We start from the raw sequence: 23,303 nt of genomic DNA, 5'->3' as shown, positions 1-23,303 counted from the left end.
TAACCCCAATTCTCTTACTGTCACACTCTACACTGTGCACACTAAGGCAGTGTGCATGACCTAAAGTGAGAAAAACTCTCACTCAAGCTGTGTATCAGAAAGACGTGTGCTCTTTGAGGACTGGGTGAAAATTTTGTTTTGTTTGGAAATGTGGTAATGTTATGGTTAGTCCCTCCTAGGTTCCCTGTTCCATGGTTTCCCTGTCTTGTGTGTTTTGATTCCATTCTGTAGTTTCGTTTTCTCCGCCCCTTGTTTGGTTTTTCACAGCTGTTCCTCATTTCTAGTATTGTTAAGTTCAAGTATTTAAACCCTGTCTTATTCCCTTTGTCTTCGCAGTTCATTGAATGTATGTATGGAGGTCTAGTGTATGTTTGGATGTTTTTGAAAACCCTTTTTAGTATGTATGTCAGTTTGTACTCCATGCCTGTGTGTTTATCCTAGCCTCTGTTATAGCCTGCATCCCCTGTTTGCCTTCATGTGTTTTTGGCTTATCATGTATCCCCGTAATCTCCGTATCAGTCAACTGACCCTGGACCATGCCAATGACTACGACTCTGGATTTGCCCCTAATAAGTATCACTCTTCTCCGCACATGTATCAGCCTCCTTACTGCATACCATCACAGAATGAACAGTCTAACAAGGACGCAGCGAGAGAGTGAGACTCTGGGAGATGGTTTTTCCGCTGGGACGAATCTCCGGCTCTTTCTACACGTTCCAAAGACAGCAAATCCTCTGCTGCTGCAGCTACACGGGCATCTCGTCATCCCTGGAAATAACAGGATCCCACATATTTTGTTGATGACGAGATCCCAGGTAAGCACCAAGAGTCTAACCATCTTGACCAACACTGCAGAGTGGAGCCTGCAGCGCAAGATATGAGTAGACGGAGTGAAGGCTCAGATAACCCGTTTCTAGGCACTCAGTGGGTGCTCAAGTGCAAATGCGAGATCCCCATAGCCTGTGTGCGCTCTGGGAAATGCCGAGGGGATTCTTTATCTGTGTGTTCCTCCAGGGTCAGCTAATTCGTACCATTGGCTATCCCACAAGCCACTCGTCCTGATCCAGTTCCTGTTCCCGGCATGTGAGATGCCGCCTGTCCTGTTCCCAGCATCTGGACCTATTGGACCTGCCTCCACTGATCACTCTGGACCTCCCTGCAGCACCGCTGAACGCTGTAACTGCACCCCCGGACCTCCCGGACCCGCCTCTGAACGCCGCAACCACACCTCCGTGCACCCTGGATCCATAGCTTCTGCTCCTGTTCCTTGGGTTTCTGTGTCTGTTGGGTCTTTTGCTTCTGTGTCTTTGGTCTCTTCTGTTCCGGTGCATGCTCCTTGTCGTGTCCCATGTTCAGCTCCGCGTCTTGCCTGTTCTGTTCCTGTTGGTGTCTCGTCATAGTCCTGTTCATAGTCTGTTCTGTTTGGTTTTGGTGGTTCTTGTTTTTGCGTGCCCCGGTGTTGCGTGCTTTGGGGGGTTGGGGTATTGTTAGTCCCTCCTAGCTTCCCTGTTCCATGGTTTCCCTGTCTTGTGTGTTTTGGTTCCATTCTGTAGTTTCGTTTTCTCCGCCCCTTGTTTGGTTTTTCACAGCTGTTCCTCATTTCTAGTCTTGTTAAGTTCAAGTATTTAATCCCTGTCTTGTTCCCTTTTTGTTTGGCTATTTATTGAATGTATGTATGGAAGTCTAGTGTATGTTTGGATGTTTTTGAAAACCTGCATCTGTATGTATGTAAGTTTGGACTCCGTACCTTTGTGTTTATCCTAGCGTTCGTGTTTATCCTAGCCTCTGTTATAGCCTGCTTCCCGTTTGCCTTCGTGTGAATTTGGTTTATCATGATTCCCTCGTAATCTCTGCATCGGTAAACTGACCCTGGACTACTCCAGCGACTACGACTCTGGATTTGCCCCTGGATTTGTTCTTCTCCACATATGTCCGCCTCCTTACTGCTCACCGTTACAACGTAAGATATTAATTATTCACTTTTACTACTATCTAATATTAACTAAGTGATTTTTCACATGACGATTGGGGTTTTTTTTTGTTTGTTTGTTTTGTTTTTTTATTTCTACTGGAAGAGGAGTTTGTGTGAGCTTTAAACAGGTCTCATTCCTTTTAGCCAAAGAAACTGACGATATAACGACGCAGTGTAATCATGATGATGATGATGATGATGATGATGATAGCTTATCTGTGATGTTACGGTAACAGCAAAAGAGTGACCGTACAGCCATGGCCCTAATTGTATACATTTTAGGTTGAAGTGTTCCAAAAAAATGAGAATAAAACATGAATCAAACTGATCAGAAAATCCACATGGGAAGGACGTGTGACCTTCCAGGCACACTCTGCTGTTTATCATTCTCTCAGTCGTCTTTTCCCTTTCTGTACCTCACTATGTTCATAAAGTGTTTGGTTTTTGTTTGTTTTTTTTTTTGCTGTTGTTTGTTTTGTTTTTTTTCCCCTTTCCCCCTCTGTATCAGACTCAGTCTGTCCAAAATCCTTAAGAAAAGTGTATGGATTTACTTCTATGCTTTTCATCATATTTAATTAACATGGAGGGTCAAAACATATGGGTCTATACTTAATGAAACTTCTATAGCAAAGATTCAGTGTTGTCATGGTTCCAGGAGAGAGCTAGAACAGATCTAATCCTGGTCAGCCATGGCTACAGCACAAACAAACCAATGTTTGAAAATGACAGGGCACCTTATCTGGACAGTGGTTTTTGAACTGAGACTGTCTGAGTCGACTGTCAATTGCTGTGTTGTCAGTAAGGACAGTGCTCTATTTAAAATTTTCTACTCACTAAAATCCACAGGATCTGATGCAATGTTATTAGAATTATAGACGATTAGCTCATGGCATAAATGCAAGAATTTCAGTTGCTCTGTAATCATGGCACTGAGAAGTATGCATAAACTTTCTTGACATTTACAATACAATGTGCATTACATACCTTATCAGTATGGAAGACTGCAATACTTTGTCTGTGATCATGAGAAGACATCATAGTAATACAATGACAAATAATTCTACAGAAACATTACATTGATAAACTGTTGAACTGAGTGAGATGGGATGGGATGAAATGAAAAGAAATCAGAAATCTCATATGCATATATAATGATATATTTTAATATGTAAATGAACGCCACCAAAAATGAGCTGCCTCCTGATGTGTTTTCTGACATAACAGTGTGGTTGAACTGTCCAGTAAACATTCCTGACCTCACCTGTTCCAGATGTAGATGAATTCGGGAGAATTTCGATTAGATCTTCATCCCACATTACATTTCACTGTAGAGCATTTCTTTTTTTTTTTCTGTAAAAATGAAGTGGATAAGTAATATTGTAATAATGTTCACTTTATCATACTAACATAGTAGAGTGATGCATGCTTGTTTAATTAAAATGTTTCTTTTTAACTTTCTGCTCAAGCAGTTGGCAATTGTAAGGCTTCCCATTGCATGGTTACATGAGATGTGGTTCATGATAAATGTGTTTCCCTCAACCTCTGGGTTTAAGGGAAATGCAAATTGCAGTTCCTACTATAAAGCAGTAGTGCAATGGTTTGTGTTAAACATTAGGGCATACATTCACCTAATGACACCCCCTCCCAATAGGCGCACACGCACACACACACATACACATACAAACAAACAAACACAATCACACCCCTACCTACTCTGAAAAAAAGGAAAAAGGGGAATATGATAAAACAACACACTCAAATAAAGAATGTGAGTGGTATTATGAAGACAGAAAATGTTCTATAGGTTCTTTTAAGGGAGGAGAAGGCTAACTGAAGTTCAGTGCAATCTGAAATTAATCAACTGGCCTACTATTGACTAGACTTTTATAACACCACACTTAGATAAATGGCACATGGTAAGATATTTCTTAGGAAAATTTAAAGTAGCTAATTTCATTTACTGCATAGATATATAGTTAGTGTGTTATGTGTCTAGGGAATATTGTAATACTTGCATGTCATTTTTTTTCCCAATTTACCCACTATTTTTCTTCAACAAGAAAGGCATACTGTGTAAAAATTCAACAGATCTCATCGCTCTTAGCCAGTGAAACACACTGCATAACAGAAGGTGAGTCAGGAAAGAGTAACATATAACATCATATGGTAACATATGATTCTTTATCACTAAAATACACAATAATTGGAACCTAATGTGTGGAACTACAGTAATGTAATGGGAGGATTGCAACACCAGCCGGCAACCACCAGAGGGAGGCCATGAGCTGGGAGCTAATTAGCTTTCATTTGCCTGAACTCCCTCGGGTAGCCCCACCCTACATAACAGCTCCACAGTGCAGTGGACAGAACAGTGCACTTTAGTGCCCCCTGCTCCTTCAGTTCAATCCTCTTCCCTGTAGTGGTTTCATCTTTTGTTTGTCTTGCGCCACTTTTGTCACCTTACCCTCATCTGCACTTGGGTCCTTTCTTGCTCCACCTCATCTGTACTTGGATCCCTCTAGGAGGTCATACCCACCTAGAGTGTCCTCCAGGGGGTGCAGTCTGTCAGGGTGCTTCGTCCTGATTATACCGATAGGCCTGCTTACCTGTTACCAGTAATGGATGGAACTACAGGAGAGTAAGAGTGTAATGATGACACTCTCCAAACTACCCCAGCCATCTCTGCAGTCTAAATGTGAATCAAGCATCCCTACACAGGACCAAAAACGTACCCTCTGGTTCTGTCCTCAAGGAGTATCTTTGGTTTATCTGATGGACATTTACTTTACTCTACATTATGTGTCTCTTAGAACTAGTGACTATGAGCTCCACTAGTGATGGTTAAAGCAGTGATAGTAATTAATAGTCGTAAGAGTTTGAAGCTTTATATTTTTATGTCCTGTTCATATTAGCTCACATATCTTTAAAGAATAATGTAGTTCTTATCTGTGTTATGAACCAACAGTGGGAGATCTAACTCAACTACCTGAAGTAGTGATTTTCTTTTTTGCTCTCTCTCTCTGTCTCTCTCTCTCACGTGCTCTCTCTCTCTCTTTCATTTACCATCCTCTCCATTTTATTCTCCATCCTTCTTTCTCTTTCTGTTCTTCCACAATTACATACATAAAAATATGTATCAATCTACTGCTGGGCTGGTGATTTTCTTCATCTTATATTCAAGTATGATTCTTTAATGATTGTATAACTTTACATAATGTTGCACATTTGTTATGCATTATCCCAGTGTTAAATGAATGCACTGCTTATTTGTTTGTTTTTCATAGTATCACTCTTTTGTTCTACAGAGACGGTGGACTGTGTAAAGTTTAAACAGGATCTACAACTGATACTCCATCAAAATGCTCAAGCAAACATCCAGTGTAGTCATGATGACAGCACCTTATTTAGAATGTTATGGTATCGTCAGGAGAGAAATAGTACAAATCTGATCCTGATCAGTTATAGCTCTAGCAGCACAGGTGAACCAAGTTATGAGACTGGATTCACTGAGAGGTTCAAACTGACCAGACAGAATAATTTATCTGGAAATCTAACCATCTCTGGACTGAGGCTTTCAGACTCGGCTGTCTATTACTGTGCTGCCAGTAAGCACAGTGCTCTGCTTAAAATGACTGCCTCACTAAAAACCCTGAAACCCACAGGTTCTACTGTTCTAATTTTACAGTTTGAAGTTGTTATCTGATGGTATGAAAACCATGACCACCACCAGGCACTCTGTAGTTATACCATTGAGAATGCTGCATCAGTTACTTCTGTAATCCAGTTTTGGTGTAGAGCTTCTCCAGGGTTCACAAATGTGAGCAAAGATAAAGAAACTGCAGCTGTTCTAGAAATATTCCAATGACAACTCGCTGTTCATTTTCACAATTACTCAAATACATTCTAACTTTATGACTTTATCCACTCCTTTTCATGAATTTAAGTAAATCACAAGATTATAAATTATTTTAGCTAATACTGTTTACATAACATATATTAACATACGTAAAAGACAACGGCACTCACATATAACGTTAACGGTGAACAAATACAAATACGACTAGCATAAACAAAGGCAATATGAGCAATGACCGACATGCGCACACCAGCAGGGGTTAAAATAGAAACAGACATAACGAGTCTAAACTAGGCACAAGTGTCTGCTAAACAACATAGGTGTGGTTACAGTGGAAAGGGGAGCGTTCTGTAACAGTTTAATGGTGGCTAACTAATACATTTTAGAGTTGTCTTCAGACAGAAGTAGCCATTTACATGAATCAAGCCATCAAAAATGTACAAATACATTTTGAAAGGCAGACAATAACTGCACCACAATAAATCACAAGAAAGAAAATATTTACTATCAGCTGAATGCCAACAACTGAAACAAATGTTGTTATAATAGGTATGTCCTGGATGTTTTGTTTGGAATAAGCTTTCATTAGAATTCTTAGGCAAGCAAGGTATCTAAAAAAGGAAAAATTATAGTTATTTAAATTCCCCCCACAAAGTATGACCCTTCCTTTGCATATAGAAGTTTCACCGTTCATTTGTGAAAGCTACACCAACTCCTTAACACTTCCACCACCATCACCATCTCACCCACCAGTTCTAACCAATGGTATAAAGGGAATATGCATGTACTAAAATGGGTGAGAGTGTCACTTAGTCTGTAGATCAGGAGGATGGGTGCTGCCTTTGGGCTGCTTTTTAGTTGGTTACTAGCTATAATGACTAACGTTCAAATAGTAAATGATTTGGAATTTTAGGCCTTTTTCTAGTCTGAAAACAATCTTTCTTTAGCAGGGACAGTAGACTATGCTAACCTTCAACAGATCTCAATAATCCTCTCCAATGAAACACAATAAATAATAATCAAATGCAGGCATGATAACATCAATTCACCATTTATGGTGAGGTATCTGCAAAGAGTGGCACTGGAATAAAATGTTTTCTCTCTCTCTACCTCTGCTTTCCTGATCAGTTATGGCTATGTCTTCGGTCATCCAAATTCTTAGGATGGATTTAAAAGCAGAATCAAGCTGAACAGACAGTCCACACTGGAAGTTGATCTGACCATCTCTGACCTCCATTAGTCAGACACTGCTGTCTATTACTACGCTGCCAGTATGAATAGTGCTGCACATTCATACCACAGCCTCACCAAATCCCCAAACAGCCAAACAAACGAACAAAAACACACTCTGTGTTGATTTCTTATTAGATGGTTTCAGATGGATAAGATGGTTTCTTATTATTATTCTACATAATGTCATTTCAGATGGAACTGGGCAATATGAGCCACACTTATGGTGATTAAAGAACAATTTAAACATTGGTACTGCAGTTACAGACCTTTTGAAGCTTTAATTTCCTCATGTCCTGCTCTTCTTAATAATCACATATGTACAGAATAGTATAGAACTATTTGTGTTGTTTACCACCAGGGGGAGATGGAACTCATCCGACTGAAATACTGATGTTGTACTTTGCATTCTCTGTTTCTCTCTCTCTCTCTCTCTCTCTCTCTCTCTCTCTCTCTCTCTGTGTGTCTCTCTCACTCTCTTTCTCTTCCCCTATCACTTTTTCACTCTGTCTCAGTCTGTTTCTCACTCCTTTCACTCTTGATCTCACACCCTCTTGCTCTATCTGTTAATAGATAAAATGAAGTGACTTTTCTTTGTTTCTCAGTTTTTAAGAAATATGTATCAGTTTATTGCCAGGCTGATCACTTTCTTCATCATATATTCAAGTATGATTCTTTAATGATACATAATTATACATAACTTCAATTTTATGCATACTGTTCCATTATTCAATGAATATGTTGGGTTTGTTGTTGTTGTTGTTGTTGCTTGTATGGTTGTTTCTGAATAGTATCACTCTTTTGTTCAACAGAGATGGTGGATTGTGCAAAGATTAAACAAGATCTCAAACTGATACTTCACCAAAATGCTAAAGCAAATATTCAATGTAGTCATGATGACGACACCTTACTTACAATGTTATGGTATCTTCAGGAGAGAGATAGTACAAATCTGACCCTCATTGGCTATGGATACAGCACAGGTGAACCAAATTATGAGACTGGATTCACTGAGAGGTTCAAACTGACCAGACAGAATAATTTATCTGGAAATCTAACCATCTCTGGACTGAGGCTTTCAGACTCGGCTGTCTATTACTGTGCTGCCAGTAAGCACAGTGCTCTGCTTAAAATGACTGCCTCACTAAAAACCCTGAAACCCACAGGTTCTACTGTTCTAATTTTACAGTTTGAAGTTGTTATCTGATGGTATGAAAACCATGACCACCACCAGGCACTCTGTAGTTATACCATTGAGAATGCTCCATCAGTTACTTCTGTAATCCAGTTTTGGTGTAGAGCTTCTCCAGGGTTCACAAATGTGAGCAAAGATAAAGAAACTGCAGCTGTTCTAGAAATATTCCAATGACAACTCGCTGTTCATTTTCACAATTACTCAAATACATTCTAACTTTATGACTTTATCCGCTCCTTTTCATGAATTTAAGTAAATCGCAAGATTATAAATTATTTTAGCTAATACTGTTTACATAACATATATTAACATACGTAAAAGACAATGGCACTCACATATAACGTTAACGGTGAACAAATACAAATACGACTAGCATAAACAAAGGCAATATGAGCAATGACCGACATGCGCACACCAGCAGGGGTTAAAATAGAAACAGACATAACGAGTCTAAACTAGGCACAAGTGTCTGCTAAACAACATAGGTGTGGTTACAGTGGAAAGGGGAGCGTTCTGTAACAGTTAATGGTGGCTAACTAATACATTTTAGAGTTGTCTTCAGACAGAAGTAGCCATTTACATGAATCAAGCCATCAAAAATGTACAAATACATTTTGAAAGGCAGACAATAACTGCACCACAATAAATCACAAGAAAGAAAATATTTACTATCAGCTGAATGCCAACAACTGAAACAAATGTTGTTATAATAGGTGTGTCCTGGATGTTTTGTTTGGAATAAGCTTTCATTAGAATTCTTAGGCAAGCAAGGTATCTAAAAAAGGAAAAATTATAGTTATTTAAATTCCCCCCACAAAGTATGACCCTTCCTTTGCATATAGAAGTTTCACCGTTCATTTGTGAAGCTACACCAACTCCTTAACACTTCCACCACCATCACCATCTCACCCACCAGTTCTAACCAATGGTATAAAGGGAATATGCATGTACTAAAATGGGTGAGAGTGTCACTTAGTCTGTAGATCAGGAGGATGGGTGCTGCCTTTGGGCTGCTTTTTAGTTGGTTACTAGCTATAATGACTAACGTTCAAATAGTAAATGATTTGGAATTTTAGGCCTTTTTCTAGTCTGAAAACAATCTTTCTTTAGCAGGGACAGTAGACTATGCTAACCTTCAACAGATCTCAATAATCCTCTCCAATGAAACACAATAAATAATAATCAAATGCAGGCATGATAACATCAATTCACCATTTATGGTGAGGTATCTGCAAAAGAGTGGCACTGGAATAAAATGTTTTCTCTCTCTCTACCTCTGCTTTCCTGATCAGTTATGGCTATGTCTTCGGTCATCCAAATTCTTAGGATGGATTTAAAAGCAGAATCAAGCTGAACAGACAGTCCACACTGGAAGTTGATCTGACCATCTCTGACCTCCATTAGTCAGACACTGCTGTCTATTACTACGCTGCCAGTATGAATAGTGCTGCACATTCATACCACAGCCTCACCAAATCCCCAAACAGCCAAACAAACGAACAAAAACACACTCTGTGTTGATTTCTTATTAGATGGTTTCAGATGGATAAGATGGTTTCTTATTATTATTCTACATAATGTCATTTCAGATGGAACTGGGCAATATGAGCCACACTTATGGTGATTAAAGAACAATTTAAACATTGGTACTGCAGTTACAGACCTTTTGAAGCTTTAATTCCTCATGTCCTGCTCTTCTTAATAATCACATATGTACAGAATAGTATAGAACTATTTGTGTTGTTTACCACCAGGGGGAGATGGAACTCATCCGACTGAAATACTGATGTTGTACTTTGCATTCTCTGTTTCTCTCTCTCTCTCTCTCTCTCTCTCTCTCTCTCTCTCTCTCTCTGTGTCTCTCTCACTCTCTTTCTCTTCCCCTATCACTTTTTTCACTCTGTCTCAGTCTGTTTCTCACTCCTTTCACTCTTGATCTCACACCCTCTTGCTCTATCTGTTAATAGATAAAATGAAGTGACTTTTCTTTGTTTCTCAGTTTTTAAGAAATATGTATCAGTTTATTGCCAGGCTGATCACTTTCTTCATCATATATTCAAGTATGATTCTTTAATGATACATAATTATACATAACTTCAATTTTATGCATACTGTTCCATTATTCAATGAATATGTTGGGTTTGTTGTTGTTGTTGTTGTTGCTTGTATGGTTGTTTTTGAATAGTATCACTCTTTTGTTCAACAGAGATGGTGGATTGTGCAAAGATTGAACAAGATCTCAAACTAATACTTCACCAAAATGCTAAAGCAAATATTCAATGTAGTCATGATGACAAAACCTTACTTACAATGTTATGGTATCTTCAGGAGAGAGATAGTACAAATCTGACCCTCATTGGCTATGGCCTCAGCACTGGTAAACCAAATCTTGAGACTGGATTCACTGAGAGGTTCAAACTGACCAGGCAGGGCATTTTATTTGGAAATCTAACCATCTCTGGACTGAGGCTTTCAGACTCGGCTGTCTATTACTGTGCTGCCAGTAAGCACAGTGCTCTGCTTAAAATGACTGCATCACTAAAAACCCTGAAACCCACAGGATATAGTGTTTTAATGTTACAGTTTGAAGTTGCTATCTGATGGTATGAAAACATTAAGCCACCATCAGGGCCTCTGTAGTTATACCATTGAGAATCCTGCATCAGTTACTTCTGTAATCCAGTTTTGGTGTATCAGCTTCTCCAGGGTTCACAAATGTGAGCAAAGATAAAGAAAGTGCAGCTGGTTCATTATCCAACAAGGTGGGACCAGCATTAGAGCACAGCTCGTCCTCTTCTAATGATGTTCCTGATCTGTTTAATGATGGTTAACTAATGTACACTACATTGCCAAAAGTATTCATTCACCCATCCACATCACTGAATTCAGGTGTTCCAATCAGTTCCATGGCCACAGGTATATAAAACCAAGCACCATTCAGACTGCTTCTACAAACATTTGTGAAAGAATGTGTCGCTCTCAGGAGCTCAGTGAAGTCCAGCGTGATACTATGATACGATGCCACCTGTGCAATAAGTCCAGTCATGAAATTTCCTCACTATTAAATATTCTACAGTCAGCTGTCAGTGATATTATAATAAAGTGGAAGCAATTGGGAATGACAGCAACTCAGCCATGAAGTGATAGGTCACATAAAATCACAGAGCAGCGTCAGCGGATGCTGAGGCACAACTTTCTGCAGAATCAATTTCTACAGACCTCCAAACTTCATGTGGCCTTCAGATTAACTCATGAAAAGTGCGTAAAGAGCTTCATGGAGTGGGTTTCCATGGCCAAGTAGCTGCATCCAAGCCTTACATCAAGCGTAATGCAAAGCGTCGGATGCAGTGGTGTAAAGCGCACCACCACTGGACTCTAGTGCAGTGGAGACATGTTCTCCGGTGTAACGAGTCACACTTCTCCATCTGGCAAGTCGATGGATGAGTCTGGGTTTGGCAGGTGCCAGAATAACGGTACTTGTCTGACTGGATCATGTCAAGTGTAAAGTTTGGTGGAGGGGGCATTATGGTGTGGGGTTGGTTTTCAGGAGTTGGGCTCGGCCCCTTAGTTCCAGTGAAAGGATCTGTTAATGCTTCAGCATACCAAGAGATTTTGGACAATTTCATGCTCCCAACTTTGTGGGAACAGTTTGAGGATGACCCCTTCCTGTTTCAACATGACTGCACACCAGTGCACAAAGCAAGGTCCATAAAGATGTGAATGAGTGAATTAGGCGTGGAAGAACTTGACTGGCCTGCACAGAGTCCTGACCTCAACACGATAGAACACCTTTGGGATGAATTGAGAGGAGACTGCGAGCCAGGCCTTCTCATCCAACATCAGTGTCTGACCTCACAAATGTGCTTCTGGAGCAATGGTCAAAAATTCCCATAAACACACTCCTAAACCTTGTGGAAAGCCTTCCCAGAAGAGTTGAAGCTGTTATAGCTGCAATGGGTGGGCTGACATTATATTAAACCATATGGATTAAGATGGGATGTCATATGCGAAGGCAGATGAACGTTTACTTTTGAATGTATACTTTTGCCAATATAGTGTGAGATTTGTCTTCAAATAGAAAGAGCCTTTAAACATATTCTGCTCTTTCTAATAGCACATCTGTACAGAATAATATAGACTTATTTATGATGTGTACCAACAGAGGGAGAACTCATCTTACTGAAATATGATGTACATCGCATTGTTTTTCTCTCTCTCTCTTTCTCTCTCTCTCTCACTATCTTTTTTTTCACTATCCCTCAGCCCATCTCTCATTCTTTTCACTCTTTAATTCATACCTCTTCCTTTTTGTGTACATAGTTGAAGTGAAGTGTAACTTTCTTCTACAGTGTTTAAGAAAAATGTTTGAATTTACGGCTGGGTTGGTCATTTTCTTCATCATATATTCAAGTAAGATTCTTTAATGATAATACATAACTAATTTATATGCATTTTTATTCTTCCACCATTCAATGAATATGCTGGGGGGTTTTTTGCTAGATTGTTTTTAATAGCATCACTCTTGTTCTACAGAGCTGGTGGACTGTGTAAAGTTTGAACAGGATCTACAACTGATACTCCACCAAAATCATAAAGCAAATATCACGTGTAGTCATGATGACAGCACCTTAACATTAATGTTATGGTATCATCAGGAGAGAGCTAGTACAAATCTGACCCTCATCGGCTATGGATTCAGCACAAGTGAACCAAATCTTGAGACTGCATTCACTGAGAGGTTCAAACTGACCAGGCAGACTGTTTTATCTGGAAATCTAATCATTTCTGAATTGAAGCTGTCAGACTCAGCTGTCTATTACTGTGCTGCCAGTAAGCACAGTGCTCTTGTTAAAATTACATGCTCACTAAAAACCCTGAAACTCACAGGTTCTAGTGTTCTAATTTTACAGTTAAAGATTATTATCTGATGGTATGAAAACCATAAGCCACCCTCAGGTGCTCTGTAGTTATTTCACTGAAAATCAATTTCTTCTGTAATTCTGTTTGGGTGTAGGAGACATGACCAAAGATCAGACTACAGCTGGTTCAACATGAATGTTTTAACCAACAAGGTAGGAGAACAGTTTAGCCCAGCTGTTGTTGTACTGGAAATAAACAATCATATACAGGATACATGACTGACTTACATACAAGGACATGCAGACTCCCTCAACTTTGTGAGACATTTAATAATATTTAACAGGGCAGTCACACAGAACAAAACATTGAAAATAAACACGTCTGAACAGTATTACACAAAATGAATGTTTAACACAGACTCTCTACACAATGATGACGACTGACTTATATACACACGCTACCTTAACATTGATATTGACAATGACCAACAATGAGGTGCACACTGACAGCGGTTTAAATAGACCTACAAACACTTAACGTCAAAACTCTGTACAGGTGCGCCCTCACGAGGGTGTGGCTACAAACAAACAAACCCCCTGCACACAGCAGGTCGTACCACATGACTCGTGAGGGGAGGAGTGTTCTGTGACAGAACCCCCTCCCAAGGGGCGCGGCTCCCGAAGCGTCCAATGCTCGGACAGCGAAACCCAGGACGTCGTGCACACACAGAAACCGCACAGCAATGCCCGGTGCCCACCTAACACAAGGCGGGCCAGGGAGCCCGGGAGTCCTCTCTAAGCGAGGGAGAGAAGCAGAGACCCTGCCTCTCTCGGGGCAGTCCGTTTCGCTCCACGTAACGGGGGGAGCAGTCCTCGACAGTGATCCCTCCCTAGAGGCGCGGCTTCCGACGCCTCCCCTTCCAGGATAGCAAACTCCAGGCTGCCGTACACACAAACAGACACAGTACGGCCATGCCCAGTGCCCAACCAACACAAAGCGGGCCAGGAATCTCTCATCTGGGAGACCTTCAGCCAGGGAGAAAGGGATAGTGCCTGCCTCTTTCGGGTCAGTCAGACGCTCTCCCCGCAATGTGATGCGTCTAAACACACACAGAAGACACAAACATACACAAACAAAAACGCCTCCACACACACACACTTAAGAGACTGTGCTGCAGCGCCTGCAGTCAGCGCAGGGGCTGTAAATGTGTCCCCGGCCTCAACGGAAACGTGGGGGTGCACGTCCGCCCCGGTTCCAGACGTGCTTCTCCCCTGAACAGTCCTCCTTAATCCTGGCGCTTTAGGAGCATTCCAAATGCAATATGCTTCCGAGGCTTTGGGCAGACCCTTCCAGTCTCGCTGGTGAGTCCACTGACTGGAAGGGACTCGGGCTACAGCTCTGCCCTCTGGGGATCCCGCTGGCTCCCACCCTTTTTCTGGTTGTGTGGCACATCGGTCCTCTGTGGCTCAGGCTCGATAGCCGTAGGCCCCCCCAAGAAATTTCTGGGGGTGTTCCACTCCACCTCCGGAGTGGACACCAGTCGCGGTCCTCTCCCCAATCTCCTGGGATCCAGGCAGCAGTGCAGGGGGTGCCCATGCACCTCCCGCTAGGAAGTCCGCTCTTAGCCGCGGGAGCTGGCGTCCTGTGGTGGTTGGTCATTCTGTAACGTGTGGCCCGAGTGCCGAATGGCATAAAACAGGATGCGCAGACTCCCTCAACTTTGTGAGACATTTAATAACATTTAACAGGGCACTCACACAGAACAAAACATTGAACATAAACATGTCTGAACAGTATTACACAAAGTGAATGTTTAACACAGACTGTCTACACAACGATGACAACTGACTTACATACGCATGCTACCTTAACATTAATATTGACAATGACCAATGAAGAGGTGCGCACTGACAGCGGTTTAAATAGACATGCAAAAACTTAACGTCAAAACCCTGTACAGGTGGGCGCCCTCACGGAGGGTTTCTCTACAAACAAACAAACAAACCCCCTGCACGCAGCAGGCCGTACCACGTGACTCATGGGGGGGTGGAGCGTTCCGTGACAGGTACACTGCATGTGCTAAAATGGTGATTGTCAATCAAGCTGTGTATCAGAAGGATGTCTGCTACGAGTGGACTGTGTGTGTTTTTTATTTGGTTATTAGGTATGATGTCCTTAAATGATTAATGTGTGGATTTTTTTTATAATAATTTTGTAATTTTTTATTATTTTGAAATTCTGAAAACTATTTGTTGAAAACTATTTTTTTCCTTTATCAGGGACAGTACACTGTGCTAACATTCAACAGATCTCATCATTATTTGCCAACGAATCACAACAAATAACAATCAAGTGCAGGCATGATGACACCAGCTTAACGTTCATGCTGTGGTATCAGCAAAAGCATGGCAGTACCTCTTTTTCCCTGGTCATCTCTGGCTATGCATCTAGTGACCCAAACTATGAAGATGGATTTAAAAACAGATTCAAGCTCAACAGAAAATCCACACTGGAAGGAAATCTGACCATCTCTGACCTCCTACAGTCAGACTCTGCTGTTTATTACTGTGCAGCCAAAATGCACAGTGCTTCATATTCACACAACTGCCTTACTAAAAAAGCAAACACACAGAAATGCAAACACAGTCTCTGTGGAAAAGAGGGCTTTTATGATGTATTGCTGGTTTATTATCTGATGATACACTATACCGCAATACCATGTGTTATACTCTGGGTTCCATTTCTACATGCACTTTGTTTTAACCAGCCAGTATATCTGTGCCATTTCAATTAGACCTGTCTGTGTTTCAGGCCAGCAGGGGGAGGTGTGTTTCATTTTTCTGAACTGCTGAGAAAACACTGAACGTTGAATTCTATCTCCTTACGAAAAATCTATTGCTTGTGCAGTGAGTAAACATGGGTTCAGCCAGGCAAACAGCTGAGCAGCAAATCATGCAGGGCCACTTTTAAACTGGAAAAAGGTTCTTATGTTATCAACTGTGATGCTCTAATGATGCATTATGGGAACCAATATAATATGTATAATTTATATTATTATCTTACTGATACTATCATATTTGATTTGCACTTTCATGCAGTGAAAAGAGTTTCTGTTTGGTTTTGGATCCTACATGGCTTTTCATTTTGTGTACATGTGCTGTATCTGGCACCAGGAAAAGGCTTTGTGACAATGGTATATCTATATAAATAAAAAAGGGCTACTAAACTATCTTGCAACGGCTTATTGAAAGGAATCCTGATTCCATCATATTTTTGTTGTCAGTACACAATAGTCTAATGCAGGAAAAGGATTAACTGCAATTGTAGCAGACTTTGCAGCTGAACACACCACAGACCTTTTGTTACCTTGCAGGACAGAGCATTTCTGTGCTATAAGGCATGCCCACTAAATGAGATCAGTGGTACCACTTGTCAGTCTGTATGCCATCACCACTTTAACAGCCGATGAGTGCATTTGTTCCTGTTTTGGTTCAAAGGAGGAGGAGGAGGGTTAGAAGAATATGTTCTCAGTAGGTCTGCTGCTATGGATGCTTTTAGACAAATGTGAGTACTTCAGATGGGGGACAGAACTGAAATCCACATCAGGTTTCATTTTAAGACCAAGAATGTCTTTTAATTGCATTTCAGCCTGAACACAGACACCTGATCTGTCCTGATCTGTCTTGGGTTTAACTTCTTCCATAGGTTCAGCTCAACAAGTGCTCCAGTCACCGGTCTCCATGACTGCTTTTCCAGGGGATGATGTTTTCCTTCACTGCAGTATGGCAGCTGGGTTTAGCATGAGCAGTTACACTATGCAGTGGTACATGCAAGTCAACTATGGCACCCCTGTGGAGTTCCTTATAAAGGAGTATGACAATCCCAAAGGGAACCTTAGCGTCGCTCTAGCCACCACAGAGAACAAGTTCACCTTGCACCTTTCAGACCTCAAACTGCAGCAAAGTGCCACTTATTACTGCGCAGCCAGTCACAGTGAAGCAAAGGTTGGGTTCAGTGTTACAGGAAGATACAGGAGGCACCTGCTGTCTGGGGTTGAATATGAAAATGTTTACAATACCTCTGATTTACATTCACCAACCACTTTGTTAGAAACTCCTATTATATATCTATACAAATTGGCCACTTTATTAGGTGTACCTGTTTTAAAGGTTGGAAGTGTTTCTAATAAAGTTATATTTCTATTAAAAGACTGGTGGGTAATTTTACTATGCAGTAAAATATACTAAACCACAGGCATCTGAAATTTGATGTTCCCTTAAACTGAATTACAAATTATGCTTTTTTAGACTGTAATGTTAGGAGGCTAAGCAGGATGTGGAGACGAGTTACATTGAACAAAAACATACATTTATTTACACAGAGAACAAAGACTACGTAGCAACTAAGCTAGCTTAACATCAAACACCGACAACAGACAACAGAACCATAGGGGTTTATATACACACGTAAATGAAAAACAATTACAAACAGGTGTGACACATGGGGGGCGTGGCCACACGGACGAACACACACACACATACACACAGACACACACACACAGGGAGACACTTGGGAGGAGGGGCCATACCATGACATAGACAAACTTAACTGAGATTCAGATTTAAGGCTGCATAAAAAAATCTGTTGTCTATACATATGTAATATTGAAGATTTTCTTATAAATAAATAATAATAATAATAATAATAATAATAATAATAATAATAATAATAAATTATTTTTCTTCTCTTTTTCAGCTATTCAATAATTCATAATGTGGTTCATTATTGATGCATCCAAGTTCTAATTATCTGAAACTTGACTGTCATGGAACACTCCCCTTCCCACTGTTCACGTGGTACAGCCTGCCGCATGCAGTGGGAATTCACAAACTGTCCAGTTTGTAATTATACCCATGTTGTTTGCACACACCTGCACATGGTTTATTGTGTAATATTTGTATGCATTTAAACCCCTGTTGGTGTGTACATGTTTGTTGGTCTTTAATCGTGATCCTGATTGTTATGTCTCTATTCATACTGCATGTCATATACCTGTATGTGACTCTGTGTTCAATGTTGCTTGTGTTCACCCTTCCTGTTCCGTGTGAGTGCCACTGTGTTTATCCTTTGTGTTGTGATTAATAAATGTTTATCTACATCGAGGCAGTTCAGTGCATCTTGTTCCTTGACCTGCAGCACTCGGGCCATTACACTGACATTTTCTAAATTTCAGATGTGGGAATATCTGAATAGAAATACAGTGCATTAGAGAATCATGTTCTAGCTTGGAGATGTAAACTTCTCATTGTGACTAGTAATAATGAATGATGAATAATGATGAATAATGATGAATAATGGGTGGGTGGGTGTGTAAGTGTGAGGGGGCAGGTGTTCGTGCTGGTTTGGGACAGCCCTTATTTGTCTGTGGAAGGATTGATGACAGCCACCAAAAAGGGCTTCAACTTCAGTGCTCTTTAGTGCTCAGTGCCATGTTGGACAGAACTCGATTTATCTTTGTTATTTTTACTTTACTGCTTTCAATATGTATGTTTTTTTCCACTCAATTTGACCAGAAAATTAAATTATTTTAATGGCAGTGATAATGTGTTTTACTTTATACATTTAACAAGCACCTGATAAGCTTTTAAAAACCTAAACCTAAATAAACTATACCAATTTCACAACCTAAAATTGCAGTAATATTAATGTTGAGAATTTGAATAGCTTACCGTTTTAACGATTTCTTACAGATGGATCCAGCGAAGTCAGGATTGATCAAGACCCTGAAGTGTTATTTGCCAATCAGAATTCATTGGTGACCCTGCTTTGTGAGCACGATAACAGTGACCACTACAGGATGTACTGGTACAGACAAATCAGAGATAGTGTGGATTTGCAACTTCTGTCATATTCTGCTGGCCCAAAACTGGTGGACATCGAGCCACCCTTCAATAAAGCCGAGAAATATAAAGTGAAGCGTCTGGAGGTAAAGAAGGCCACCCTGCAGATCACGAAACTAGAGACTGCTGACACAGGTTCATATTTCTGTGCTACAAGTAGAGCACAGTGACTGAGAGCAGTTAATCAGCTATTCAGCAACTTCAATACTATCACTAGAGCAGTGAAGTGAAAAGTTGAAGAAATGCACCTGGATTTGTGGGTAACATTTAGCAGATGACCCTCCCTCCCCCATCAGAACACAGCAAGCCGTGCAGGCTGTGTAGCAATGATTTAAACAAAGGATATTCAAGGATGGACACAAGCACTAATAACAATGATAGTCCTATTACACACCCACAACCACATGACCCCCACAGGCCTCTGGGTCTGATGTCCTTGTGTGGCAGGTCCTTCAGACCTTGTGAGTGCTTATCATTTTCGCTTCTCACTAATCGTATATTAAAAACTGTGCTAAACTCATCTGTCCACACAGGATCCTTCCTTCCTGTCTGACTCTCTATTGTCTAAGTGTAAAACAACTAGGCACTTTTTGGATGTGATTCAGGTTCTTTTTCCTACATGCTTGCGTAATATATATCTCCTGTACTATTTTGTTTTTTATTAAACATTTTTTAAGTGACCTGGATTTATATATAAAATTGTTATTGTTCTGTAAAATACACATTTTGAGACAATGTCCAATATATTTATCCAGTCTACATAAAAATAAGGAGGTGCCCCTTTACATTATAATGAAGGAGCAAGCTTTATGAATGGAAATGCATGGCTGCTGTGTAAGACTGTAAATGTTCAGTGATGTAACTTCCTGTTACTGGAAAAATTAGAAAAGAGAAGCAAACAGGCTGTCATTTTACCTCAACACAGCATGGAGCTAATGTGGGTGGCGTTTATACTAGTCCTCATTCTGAGGAAGATAGTTATAAACTTATAAAAGTTAATTCTGATGTTCTGTATTAAATAAATAAGTCGTGTACATATAATTGCAGATTCCCAGTAACACAATCAGTGAAGATCAGTTTCATTTTTCCTCTTACAAAGTCTTTAATTGGACTCACTGTTATTCAGGATCTTCCATTGCTCCTGAAGTACCATGATGACACAGTGAAGATAGGATGCAAGCATAATGCCAGCACCTATTACTATATGTACTGGTAGAAACAGAGGAAACTGGGTGAAACGGACTTAATGGCAATGTCTGTTGGCCCAGATGTGGTTCAAGTCATTTCCCCTTTCAGTGAGACTAAGTAATCCATGACCCATCCCAAGCTGCAGACATCAGAACTCCAGATAAGGAGGCTAGAGCACAAGGACGCAACTGTGTACATCTACACCTGCAATAAGGCACACAGCCTTGCCTGAGCTATACATCTGAACAACAATCTCAACATTCAGCGTGTTGAAAAGGGCAAGGCCAGAGCTGCATGTCAAGGAGAAAGAGCCTGGTAGCTGCGGGATCATCTCCATATTTCCTGAAACCTTTTCACATTATGATTGGTGAAAGCTTGGGGTGGAGCAATGTTGGGCGGCTTGCTGAAAGGGCAGTTCAGATTGATATGATGTAAATACATCTCTGTGCAATGGATTATAGCTCATATGCTGACCTCTGCAGGATGAAGGGAGGAATTAAACTTCATCATACAATATAGTACTGCAGAGGAGGACATAGTCAACTTGAACTATATGCTCTATTTTCACCAAATATCAATTATCCAAAAGACAATAATATTTTGCTAGTAGTGTTAATATATTATTATATTATTTCCTATAGTGTTTTGGCTATATAAGGTATATAGTGGGTAGGCAAAATAATGCAAACAAGAATAGAGTATTCTTTAAAATACTAAGATGGGTGCTAAAATGTGCCTTTATTTTTAGAACATAGTCAGAATTCCACATTCCTGGGAGGAACTTGGAATGTTCGTAATGGACCAAACATAATCTAAATAGCGTCACCAAGTTTTGGTGGAGACCAAATCTGAAGTTTAAATTAAGCAATGTTTGTGTTCTATATTATTGTAATTTGCTTTTTTATTACTATTAAATGTCTGCCTATACTTTCCAAGGATGCAATATGAAGACCTGATTTTGAACAGTGCCCTTCTTTACATATGTGTATGTATTGACTGCATAGATTTTAAGTGGCATACTATTTGCTGCTCTCTAATTAATCTTTAACCATATATTTCATTTGACAATAGCTACAATTCTAACATATGTATTTCGAACTTTCCCTCTTACATTTGTAATGCAAAATATTATGATTCAGCAGAAGACTTTAAAGTGCCATTATAACCACATCATCAGAAGATCTGGTTTTCTGTCATACGCAAGCAAATTAATATTTTTTAATGCAAGAACTTTGTGTCTCCATCTCCTGGTATAGTAATAGTGGATCCTGTAGACACTATAACCACTCTTCGCTTTGATCATTGCTGCATGAGGATGTGGGTGGGGTTGCTATGTCACACAGTCTTTTTTTTCCATGTTAAGTGAAACATGCACCTGCCCAATTTCTTGTTATTCACAGAAATAGCAACTTTCTGTTGCAATTACCTTACCTCCTAAAGCACCTGACAAAATTGTATAAGTGTGGTATAGTGTATGATGAGAAATAAAGATAAAGTGAGGGTGGGGGAGGATGGGTAAGAGGCAGAAAGAGAGTTTTCGTTTTTGTATAATGTTTTAGCACCGTGGGGACAGGGGGGGCACGATGATATATTTCCATATAGCCGCCGTACAAAAACCTCCTGCCATTTATTGTTAGTGACAGCACACCAGAGAACAAAGCAAATGAAGTGATTTCACATGCATTTCAACCGTCAGGCTTAACAGACTTGTTGAAAATAATATTTTGTTTTTTCCTCTCCTCAAATGTATGAATTCATACATTTTTCCCCCGTTATGTAAATATTGCATCTCATCCCCTGTTGTATCACAGCTGTGGACACATTGGTCAACTTCATGTAAGCACATGGTCTGGATCCATGTGCATTTAAACTGAACAAGCACAGCTTTCTATTTGATTGTTACATGATGGAATATGAAATGGACTTGGTGATTATTTTGGAGCAGTGATTAACAAATGTGACACTGGCTCTCAAGCATATTTTGGAGATGGAACAAAACTGACCGTTTTAGGTAAGTTGACCCGATTTGAATGTTAACTTGTAGACAGTGACCTCTGCAATGTGAAGGTTTATACTTCTGAATTTCTAAACCCAAAGTGTGTGCCCTTTACCAGAGAGATAAATCTGGCAAGTCAAATCAAATGCATTTGATGCTGGCTCATGCTAGGTTCACAGGATTAGCAAGGTTTATAAGATCAGTATTAGAGAAATCTGGGAAATTTGTTCACACAGTCATACTGTGACAATGCTGCTCAAGCATACTTTGGAGCAGGAACAAAGTTGACAGTATTAGGTAAGAAAATTTTTTGGTCTTATAATTTTGTTTCCATATTGGTGGCAAAAGAATCAAACAGTTTTGGAAAATAATGTAAAGAACATATGTCATGTTCATTGAATTTCTGGGTTTTGGGGATTGTTTTATTCTTTCTTTAATTAGAAGCTGTTCAGATCCTCATCTGTAAATTACTGTAGAGCATTTGTCCTCAGCCATAGCAGCACCAAAAACGTTTTCCTTAAAAATGAGGAGAGCCAAATCAAATGTGCGAAAATCTATAAATGTCTGGTATATAAAATTAGCATTAGAGATATCTGGGAAATCTGTTCACACACTCATACTGTGATAATTTGAATCCTGCATACTTCGGAGCTGGAACCAAGCTAACAGTTTTGGGTAAGTTTTTGGCCCTGAAATTAGCTTACAAGTATCAATGTTATTAACTGAAGTTCAAAATTCGGAAGCATTTTGCGGATTAGGCTAAGAAAAAAAAATGCTTTTGGTGTTTGCTTGAGTGTGCTTTAAGACTTTTTCTTTTGGAGTGCATCTCGTTTCTGTCTAAATAGTAGCTTTTAGGAGGCTTTCCTTGCTATTGAAAGAAATTCAATCAGGTTCATAAGATTAGCATTAGAGAGATGTGAGAAATTTGTTCACACACTCATACTGTGACTCAGGCTACTTCTGCATACTTTGGCATTGGAACAAAACTCACAGTTTTAGGTAGAAAGTTTTGTTCTTGAAATTATGTCATCAGTATTAAAATTGTTTTTTCTGATGATAAACCATTTGAGAACCATTTTGGGTATTGGCCAGTGTGTGTGCTGAGT

The 23,303-nt window shown here is 40.0% G+C and overlaps 1 gene segment (V, D, J or C); it reads left to right on the top strand.

Annotated features, from left to right (window-relative positions):
* LOC113592095 overlaps nucleotides 1-23,303 on the top strand; it is a 51,646-nt gene that overhangs the window by 21,737 nt on the left and 6,606 nt on the right.

Source organism: Electrophorus electricus, chromosome 13 (genome assembly GCF_013358815.1).
Source record: "Electrophorus electricus isolate fEleEle1 chromosome 13, fEleEle1.pri, whole genome shotgun sequence".
Classification (NCBI taxonomy): domain Eukaryota; kingdom Metazoa; phylum Chordata; class Actinopteri; order Gymnotiformes; family Gymnotidae; genus Electrophorus; species Electrophorus electricus.
Note: the sequence above shows the minus strand (reverse complement) of the source record. Positions and strands in the feature narration are given on the sequence as shown.